Genomic DNA, 10561 nt, shown 5'->3' on the forward strand with positions numbered 1-10561 from the left:
TTAGGACTTAGGAGAGTGAATCTTGTTTAATGTGTCTGTCTGTGGCCCTTTTCTTCCCCCTCTCGTTATAGAAGGCAAAGCAGAAAGGGGAAAGAAGGGTCCTGTAGCTGTCTTGCTGTATAAGAAGAAATGGCTATGGTGATTTGCCTTGTCCAGAAAGTCGCCTGTGCTGTTGGTTGTGACCTCTGTTCTGATTGGACAGTGTAGCATCCTGATGAGTGTATAACTATCTGGACCACATGTTAGCCTTGACATAACCAGTCTGATAAGTTTTATAGCTCCCTGACTTAAAGGGACCAGCTATTAAAATGAAAGCAAAACACTTTCTAAATTCCTTTTGTAAAGATGATTTTTAAGTTCTAAGAGCTTCTAAATGTTGCATTTGTGTTTAGAAGAGAAGTTTTGGTTAGGTGGAGTGTAGTGAGGCTCAACAAAAAAGTCTTTAGCAAAGAAGTGGTCTCATGCGATGTTGATATTCCTGAATGGACTAATGACATCAGTAGGTAATGTCTTGACTTGCAACTGAATTGGATTTAATGAGGCTGAGTTGTGCAGTCATCAGCTTCACTCTGTCCTCCAGAGTTATGGGAGTTCAGTGGCAATACATAGGTCAAAAAGAGTGGTGATGGCCCCAGATACAGTGGGAGACCTTGGCTTTTTTAAGCTAAGCTTTTTCCTAATTCTCAATTTGTCTGAGGAAAGGCCCATTCAGTAATTAAAGGCTAGGTAAGAATTGAGGCAAAAAAATGGCCTAATTTGCCCTTATAAAAGAATCAATCTGAGAGGGGAAAGAACCTCAGAATTTCTGGCCAGAACAGAAACCAATTGTTATTTATACCAACTTTGAGCCATCAAAACCCAAACAATGAGCAAGTGAGGCTTGGGCTGGAACTTATTACTTATTGGCCAATCAGTGAAAACCAGAGTGATTTGGGTTTAAAGGCATAGTCAAGTACCTGTGTTTGAATCATAGTAGGCTTTGTCAAAGCCTGGTTTTCCAGAAATATATTTCAAGAAATCATAAATGAAAGCTTCTAGTAGGTTCCAGAAGGCAGCACCAGCAGCTAGGAGCTGGGCGAGGGCGGGCAGGCGGAGGGATTTGTGCCTGCCTCGGCTCCGGCCCGGGCCATGGAGCAGGTGAATGAGCTGAAAGAGAAGGGCAATAAGGCCCTGAGAGCCAGCAACATCTACAATGCCCTGAGGTGCTATTCGGAAGCCATCAAGTGGACCCCCAGAACCATGTGCTCTACAGCAACCATTCTGCTGCCTATGCGAAGAAGGGAGACTCCCAGAAGGCCTATGAGGATGGCTGCAAGACCTTGAACTTGAAGCCAGAGTGGGGCAAGGGCTACTCCCAGAAGGCGGCCGCTCTCAAGGACCTACGAGGAGGGTCTAAAGCATGAAGCCAGCAACTCCTAGCTCAAGGAGGGGCTGTAGAACATGGAGGCCCGCCTGGCCGAGAAGTTCATGAACCCCTTCAACACCCCCCACTTGTATCAGAAGTTGGAGAACGACCCTCAGACGAGGGCCCTGCTGAATGACCCCAGCTACAAGGAGCTGATCAAGCAGCTCCGCAACAAACCTGCAGCACCCCCTTGTTATGACTACACTTGAGCGTGCTCCTCGGCGTGGATTTGGGCAGCATGGATGAGGAGGAGGAGGAAGTGGGGTCCCCACCGCCACCCCCTCGCCCCCAAGAAGGAGGCCAAGCTCGAGCCCCTGGAGGAAGATCTCCCTGAGAACAAAAAGCAGGCTCTGAAAGAAAAAGAGCTGGGGAATGATGCCTACACGAGGAGAAAGACTTTGCCAAGGCCCTGAAGCATTATGATTGAGCCAAGGACTTGGACCCGACGAACATGACCTACATCACCCATCAGGCAGCGGTGTACTTCGAACAGGGTGACTACAATAAGTGCCGAGAGCTCCGTGAGAAGGCTGTCGAGGCGGGGGGAGAGAATCAGAAGGACTATCGGCAAATTACAAAAGCTTATGCCCCAGTCGGCAACTCGTATTTCAAAGAGGAGAAATACAAGGAGGCCATCCACTTCTACAACAAGCCCCTGGCTGAGCACAGGACCCCAGACGTCTTCAAGAAATGCCAGCAGGCTGAGAAAATCCTAAAGAAGCAGGACAGGCTGGCTTACATCAACCCAGACTTGGCCTTGGAGGAGAACAGCCATGAAGCATTATACAGACGCCAGAAGGAACCCGAAGGATGCCAATCTGTACAGCAACCTCGCAGCGTGTTACACCAAGCTGCTGGAGTTCCAGCTGGCACTCAAGGACTGTGAGGAATGCATCCAGCTGGAGCCAACCTTCATCAAAGGGTACACCCGGAAAGCGGCTGCTCTCGAAGCCATGAAGGACTATACAAAAGCTATGGACGTCTACCAGAAGTCCCTAGACCTAGACTCCAACTGTAAGAAGGCAGCAGATGGCTACCAGCGATGTGTCATGTCGCAGTACAACCGTCACGACAACCCTGAGGATGTGAAGCTGCAAGCCATGGCTGACCCCGAGGTGCAGCAGATAATGAGAAACCTGGCCATGTGGCTCATCCTGGAGCAGATGCAGAAGGACCCGCAGGCACTCAGTGAACACTTAAAGAACCCAATAATCGCCCAGAAGATCCAGAAGCTGATGGACGTGGGTCTTACTGCAATTCAGTGATGACTTGTTGAACCCCCGTCCCTTCCCCCTTATCTGTGGAAAGAGAAGCTGGGACCGCGGCAGGAGCAGAGAAGGGGAAAGAATAGAACCACACCTTGTCTCTCTATATATTTATACGTATATACATGCATATATATGTAGAAGACACAGACTTCCTCGCCTCGTTTGCACAGCTGCTGCTGCCTCGGGGCTCCCCCAGCACATGCATGGTCTCTCTCTTCACTGCTGCCTCTTCAAGCCCATGGCCTCCCTTCCCCCGTCTCTGTCTGCTTCTCCTCCACCTTAGTTGGTTTTGTTTTTTTAATTCGGGGCAGTGGGTGTGTCAGGGGAGGGGAGGGAACCCATTCCCTCCCTTGGGCCCCATCTGCCCCTGCTCATTGTTAAATCCATACCACCATCACCTCCAAATAAAGCCAGTCGGTGTGGTTATGGCTTAAAAAAAAAAAAGAAAGAAAAAATCATAAATGAGAACTACACAAGAGGTTACAGTGTTTTTTTTTTTTGAAGATAGAATAAATAATCAGGGAAGGAGAAAAAAAAATCTAGCCCCCAAATCCCAAGGTACTCTGTGAATTAGAGGTGATCAAAATTTGTATTCTTTTGGATAGAGCACACACATGTAAGGGTGTGAGTCACTACATAGACAGAGGGAGAAGAGAAGGAGGAGGAGAAGGAAATAGTAGTATTGTCTAACTGGAACTGGCCAGTTGGGTTCCCCAGGGGCAGCTACTAGTTCTCAAGATTGTTATTTGTCTTTTATTCTCTAAGAGAACTAATGACATCAAGAGGGTGATATCTTGACTTGTAAGTGAATTGGACTTGAGTGAGGCAGAGCTGTACAAAGTCATCAGCCTCACTTCTTTAGAGTCATCTGAGTCTAATGGCAAGACAAAGGTCAAGATGATTGGCAATAGTCCCTGATGTAAGTACAAGTTTGTAGGGGGAGGCTCAAGAGCTAGATTATGGGGTAGGGAGGGTATATTCCTATACAACAGGTTTACCTTTACGGTTCTGAGAGAATTTAAATGTGTAATTTTACTGGAGGTGGTTCTTATCTGAGAATCTAGAAGTGCAAATAGATTAAGCCAGACTGAGAGCAAGTAGGTCTCCACATGTCCACATGAGAGGTGTGAGTCCCCTATATTACATAGGCAACACTTCATATGTGTTACAGTAGTTTTTTCCCTAAAAAACAAGAACCCATCCTCCATCTTTTCTTTTTAAGAGTAAATATTAGTTAGATACTATATACTGTGCCATAATTTTTCTAAAAAAGTTGTTATGCCTTCCATTTCTCATATGTGCATACCATGTCTCAATTAATGTCTTTGGGGTCAAAATAAACCAAGATCTGAATTATTCGAACATAAAATTCTTCTTTGGTTTAAATTACCAAAGCAATTGCTGAGGAAGATAATGTTTATACGAATCATACAATTGTCATGCTTAAGTACCAGTTGAATTTATTAGATAAAAGTCAATACTTTGCATTATGTTGCTTGATAGGTGTCCTGGTAAATGTTTAATAGCTGGCTGTTTGAATATACACACCCATGCCCACATATACATATACATATATGTATGCATATGTATACACATATGTATATATACATACAAATATAAATATATGCACACACATACACACATATGTATACAAACAACACATATATGTATGTACACATGTGCATGTATATGTATGTGTATATGTGCATATATTTACACATGTGTATATATGTGTGTATGCATCTGTATGTGACACATTTTAAAGTTCCAAATTGCTCTCCAAAATGGTTCAACTAGTTCACATTTCTACCAACAGTGCCATAGTGTCCCAATTTTTCCACATCCCCTACAGCTTTTGTCATTTTCTTTTTGTGTGTGTGTCATTTTAGCTAATCTAATAGGTATGAGTGGTTATGTCAGAATTGTTTTAATTTGCATTTCTCTAATCAGTAGTGATTCAGAGCACTTTTTTTCATGCAACTATTTATACTTTGGCCATTTATCAACTGGGAAATGGCTCTTATTTATATAAATTTGTCTCAGTTCCTCATACATTTGAAAAGTGAGGCTTTATCAGTGAAACTTGCTTTTAAAAGTTTTTTCCATTTTCCTTTTAATTTTCATTGCATTAGTTTGATTTGTGAAAAAACTTTTCAGTTTCATATAATCAAAAGTATCTATATGACTTTACATAATTGAGAGGGGCCAATTGTTTTGCAAACTGAAGAGAAGCCATCCAGAGGCTGGCTAGGCATCCTGGAAGTTATTGTCTTGTAGGAGGGGGCAGTCGTTTCCTCATCCTAATTTGCATAGGGATTTATCTTGGACATGGAGATAACACTATTTTCTTTGGTGCATTGGATGTATATGGGGAGATGAAAGTACAGTCAATCATCAACTTTCAAGTGGGTAACATTCCTAGAAAGAGGACTGAAGGTCAAATATATGAATGTTGAAACATTGAACCTATGGGAAATAGAGGATTATGTTCCCAAAGAAACGATAGTCTTTTGCTAGTGATTGCTGAAAATACACTTTTCTGCATATGATTCTTTGTAAAACAAATTAGTTTTGATAATATGAACTTTTTCTAACAGTAACCATGAAATAATCCATAAAATGCAGTAGACAAAATAAAATCAGTAACATGTAAAACATTTTTCCTTACTAGTAATTCCCTAGAATTCTGTGATTTTTGTGGTATCTCAATTAAAAAAAATTTCAAATAATATTCCCTTTTCATAGCATATGAAATCTATAGTACCATAACACTGAAGAAAGAAAAAATTTTAAAACTAAAACTTTTTTAAAAAAACTGAATCTTACCTTCCAGTGTATCAGATGGTGGTGTGAGGGCATTGTAATGTGTATATATATATGTACTGCTGTAAACCTATCTACCCTGGCTGCCCTCAGAAAACCAAGAGAGAAATTGCTGGGCTTTTTAGTCACTGCTGTTGGGAGACTCTGGGACTGGTATAGCTGCCAGAAGGCTCCTAGACTGGTGAGGTCTCAACATCATTCCAAACACTCTGTCCTTCATGGCATGTGGATGGCATTGGAGATGGTGAAGGACACACCAATTTGAAATAAACTATCAACAACGTCTGCTTTTTGTGCAGTTTTGAGATTCTTAAGAGTCTTGGAGTGTGGAACCATAGCCAAAATAAGTTGATACTTAACCTTCAGGGTGTAACTGATGATGAAATTGTCAGCCTCAGTGTCTCTACCCAGCTGGTTAATTATGCCAAGCCACCCTTCAAGCTTGGAAACTGAATGCCACAATCATTTTTAACCTTTAACTCTGTATAGCCATAAATGTGCATAGTTATCAATGAAAATGAGGTTACTAGTAAAATCACAGGAATGCTTGAAGTCCCAAAAGTTTAACATGCAAATGTTGAGGATTGACTGTCATTTCCAACAGGAACACAATGGTAGATACATTGAGTTGGAAGTGACAATGATTTTGATGAGGCTGGCATTTCCTCTTCTTTGCCCTCCACTTATTTTAAAAATTATTACTATTATTTATCAATTGGCAAGAATTTGTTTCTCCCCCCACCCCATGAGAAGGAAGAAAAAAGTTCTGTAACAAATGGTTATTGTTGAAGAAAGTGACTTCTCACATTGCCCATGTCTAAAATGTTTGTCTCATTTTGCCTATTGAGTCTATCACCTCTTTGTCAGGAGGTGGATAAGTGGGTAGCATTCTTCATCATCTATCGACAGAGTTATGGTTGGTTATTGCATTGATCAGAATTCTTAAGTCTTTCATTGCTATTTATATTTTCAGCAGTGTAAAAATCATAAAACTTATTCTTTTGGTTCTGCTCTCTTCACTCTGAATCAGTCCATACTAAACAAACTTCCCTGAAGCCATCTCTTTCATCATTGCTTATAGCACAATAATATTCCATTGCATCTATATAATACAATTTGTTCAGACAATCTCAAATGTCCAAGATGCCACCTGGTGTTTTCTTAGTGTCTAGTTTTTTTTTTCTTTTCTCTTTCTCCCCTTCCTTGACCCTTTTAATCCCGCTTTTTTTGTTCTGCTCTTTTTTTTTTTTTAATTTCCTGCCCAATCCACCCAATCAGCCTGATCTCTTCAGCTCTACCAGGTTCTCCTGGGATAAAATCCTGTTTCAATATATTTCTGATTGTGTGGTTCCATCACACATCACCAGGGGTTCTATTTCTCTTGGCCCAATTCTTATCTTCCAGTGATCCACACTAGCATAGCCAATGTCCCCTGGCTCCTGCTGCATCATCACAGCATTAGAGTGCTTTCTGCACTCAGTAGGAGGGGAGAGGTACATGATGCCTTCACCACTGCCAGTGACAAATAGATTGTGCACTACATGCATCTTACTCCCTAGTACAGGTGGTTGGTGGGCAACAAAGCAGCTTTTCAAGGAGACATCTTTGGGAAATGGCAAGGAACTGAACACAGGGAAGAGTTTATGTAGAATGATGTAGAGATTTGCTCCATGGGAAACTCAGGGAAATGTTGATGAGGAAAACAACTCAACCACAAGGCTAATATTCTTTTCTGTCAACTCTGGGTACTGGCATTGAAAAGTTCCTTGGATGTCAGTCTTGATCAACAAAGGCTAGAGTTTCTCAAATTTGGTGGGGGGCAATTGTGCCAAGGTTGGCACCACCTGGAGGCCTATAATCAATGCACAGCCAGTGCAGTTAGGAGGAAAGGTAGAATTGTTTGGGTTGCAGTCTATTTTTCACCAGTCATCACATTCTGAGTATTCGTCATCACTTAGTGTCTCATTATAATTAGACAAAGGAAGAAATTCCTTATTTTCAAGCATATACTTCAACAACCTGGTGGATCAGAGAGTGCCAGATATGAGTACCAGGTACGAGTCCCAGAGGACACTGGTTCAGGCAGCAAAGGGCTGTAGGGCTGAATCACAAAGTAGGCAGTGAGCAGGGTTAACCCCTCTGCCATCAGGACCTTGTAAGCAACCATGAGCAGAATATGTTATGGTTGTCCCCTCTGAGATCCATTCTTCTTTAGCAGCTGCTCAATAAACATTCCACACTGATGTCCTATCTGGCTCACTAAAGCAATGCTGTCTGAAATTTATCATAGATGCTGAGTTCATTGGCAGCAAGATCAATCTCTTCCAATATGAAAACCACACAGAGCCCCACTTCACCCCATGTCCCTGGGGCTGCCTCCTGTCTTGGGGGTTGGCAGGAGCCTGGAGAGATCACCCAGGCCCCTTAGCTGGAAGGTCTGCCTGGTTAGTCAGTGACTTAACATTTGTTAAGTGTCTATTATGTGCCAAGCACGAGATATAAAAAGAAAGACAAGTAAACAAGCAAGGACAAACAAAACAAAACAAACAACTGTCCCTGCTCTTGGGGAGCTCAATTTTCTCTCTCTCTAGTGTATCATACTTTTAACCTCTACTTCCTATCTACTTTTTCCCCTGTTGAGTTTGATGTATTTCTGTATCAAACTTTTTGTGATATATGTGTGTGTTCAACCCTTCTTTGTCTGCTTCAAATAAGAGTTACCCTCTTCTGATACCCAGTTTTTCTACCACTTCCTCCGCATTTATATGTTCCTCTTATAATGATCCCCAGTTATGAGAAATAGTAAGTTCCACTTCTAGTTCTCCTTTAACCTTTCTCCTTTTATCATCATGCTTCTTTCCTTTCTTCAAAGCCTCAAAACAGAACTAGTTCACTTTGAGAATTGTTTGTTTTTCTCTCTTATTTAACTTCCTCAATAGCCATTGAAGACATTAACGTTCTAATTTCAACACTATGTTATCATATAACTCCTTTCTGTTGTTCAAATAAGCTTAACTTTCTAGACTTCTCTGGATTCTTCTGTTTGTATTTCATTGTTCCTATTCTGCTCTGTTCTTTTCATCAGAAATGCTTGAAAGTCCCCTATTCCATTACAAGTCAATCTTTTTCCCTACTGTAGAATTATATTCATCTGTAACTGATAAGTTATTATTGGTTGTTAACTTTTTCTCTTTTAACTTTCAGAATATCATATTCTAAGATTTCCTCTTATTTTTAGAAGCTGCCAGGTCTTACATGGTACCTTTTGTGGTCCTTTGGTACTTGGAACTACTTCTTGCCAGATGCTTGCCCAATGTTTTCTTTAAATTTTCTTTTTTTTCTTTTGGAATTCTGCATTGCAACTGAAATTTCTTGCATATTTTCTTCTGTGTTTTTTTTTCCAGAAAATAACTGTAAAGTACTTTCTTCATTTTGCCCTCTGGTTCTAAAAAAATCTTAACTGTTTTTATTTGTGATTTCTTGAAATATAGCATCCAGGTTTTTTTTAATTACTTTCAGAAAGTCCAGTGATTCTTAGATAACATTTCTTTGACTTGCTTTAGAGTTAAATTATTTTGAAATCAGATATCTTACATTTTCTTCTATGAAACAAGCTTAATTTTGATCTAATACTTCTTGTGGTCTCTAGGTTTCTGTAGTTTTTTTTCCTATTCAAGTTTTCAAGGATTCTATTCCTTGGGTAATTTTTATCACTATCTATTCTAAGCTACTTGTCTTTCCAGTTCTTTTCTTAACTGATTTTATTTCATTTTTTACCCCTTGTTTCATTTGTTCTAACTATTCATGTAGTCTTTGCTAAATTTTCTTTAAGTCACTGCTTGCAGTTGCTATTGTGTGTGTGTGTGTGTGACTAATTTATTTCATTTATTCATCTTGAAATTATGGCATCAGGTCAGGGGCATGGTTACACTTTTGGTGGAGTGCTTTGCCTTGCTTGATCTTACTTTGTTGTGCTGACTTCCATTGTCCAGACTCAAGCATTTTTTGATCACCCTGAGGCATTCTCAGGGGGATTCTGTGTTCTTGCTGCTTCATGACACTAAGCCTTGCAAGCTACAGGTGTCCTGTTTCTTGTTGTGTTTTTGGTCATTTTACTGACAGGGTTCCCTTTCCTTATTGCCATTGGCATTTGGCTGTTTTATACAATGCTGGGCCAGAAGTACTCACTTCTTTCATTGGATTTCTATATTATTATTTGGATTAGTGAAAACATCAAGGTTTTGCTAGTACAGATGGAAGGAGGTAAGCAGTCTGTCTCCTAGTCAGGCAGATATTTTACCTAAAACCTTTGCAGGAATATATCTCAGGAATATTGCTCTACAGTTTCATTTATCCATTTGACTTTGTCTGATTTAGGTATAAAGAACATGCTTGTGCTATAGAAGGTACTTGGTAGAAATCTTTTGTTTCCAATTTTTGCAAATTTTCCATAATATTAGAATTAATTGTTCTTTAAATGTTTGATAGAATTGGCTTGTAAATCCATTTGGCTCTAGACTTTCTTTTTTTTCCATAAGAATTCATTTGTTTCTTGTTCAATTACTTTTTCCATGAGATTTGGTTATTTAGATTCTTTATTTCTTATTCTGTTAATCTGGGTATGGTCTATTTTTGTCAGTATTTATTCACTTATTGAAAGAACTTTGCTGAGAACTAGGTCTCTCTAAAATGCTGCTGGAACTGGTGATATGCTTCAACTCAACTCAATTCTATGTGTCTGTCAGTCTGCTGGCAGGTTTTTTTTAATTTACTTGGTGTTTTTTTCCCAGTTACATGGAAAAACAATTTTTAGCATTCATTTCTAAAACTTTGAATTCCAAACTCTCTCCCTTCCTCTCTTCCCACCTCCCCACCTCATTGAGAAGGCAAGCAATTTGATATAGGTTATACATGTGTAGTTATGCAAAATATTTCCATATGAGTCATGTTGTGAAAGAAAACATAGACTAAAAACAAAATCTCAAAAAAAAGAAGTAAAAAAAATGTGTTTTTATTTGTATTCAGATACCATCAGTTCTTTCTCTGGGGAAGGATAGCTTTCATC

General features: G+C 40.1%; 2 pseudogenes; one reads left to right on the forward strand and one right to left on the reverse strand.

The window, feature by feature from the left end:
- The first annotated feature begins 1128 nt into the window (after positions 1–1128).
- LOC110211204 (stress-induced-phosphoprotein 1 pseudogene) lies at positions 1129–2921 on the forward strand (annotated as a pseudogene).
- Positions 2922–6821: 3900 nt separating this feature from the next.
- Positions 6822–9552, reverse strand: LOC110211181 (bombesin receptor-activated protein C6orf89 homolog pseudogene; annotated as a pseudogene).
- Between the last annotated feature and the right edge of the window lie 1009 nt (positions 9553–10561).

The sequence above is a fragment of the Phascolarctos cinereus genome, unplaced genomic scaffold (genome assembly GCF_003287225.1).
Source record: "Phascolarctos cinereus isolate Bilbo 61053 unplaced genomic scaffold, phaCin_HiC Scaffold_1;HRSCAF=81, whole genome shotgun sequence".
Taxonomy (NCBI): Eukaryota; Metazoa; Chordata; class Mammalia; order Diprotodontia; family Phascolarctidae; genus Phascolarctos; species Phascolarctos cinereus.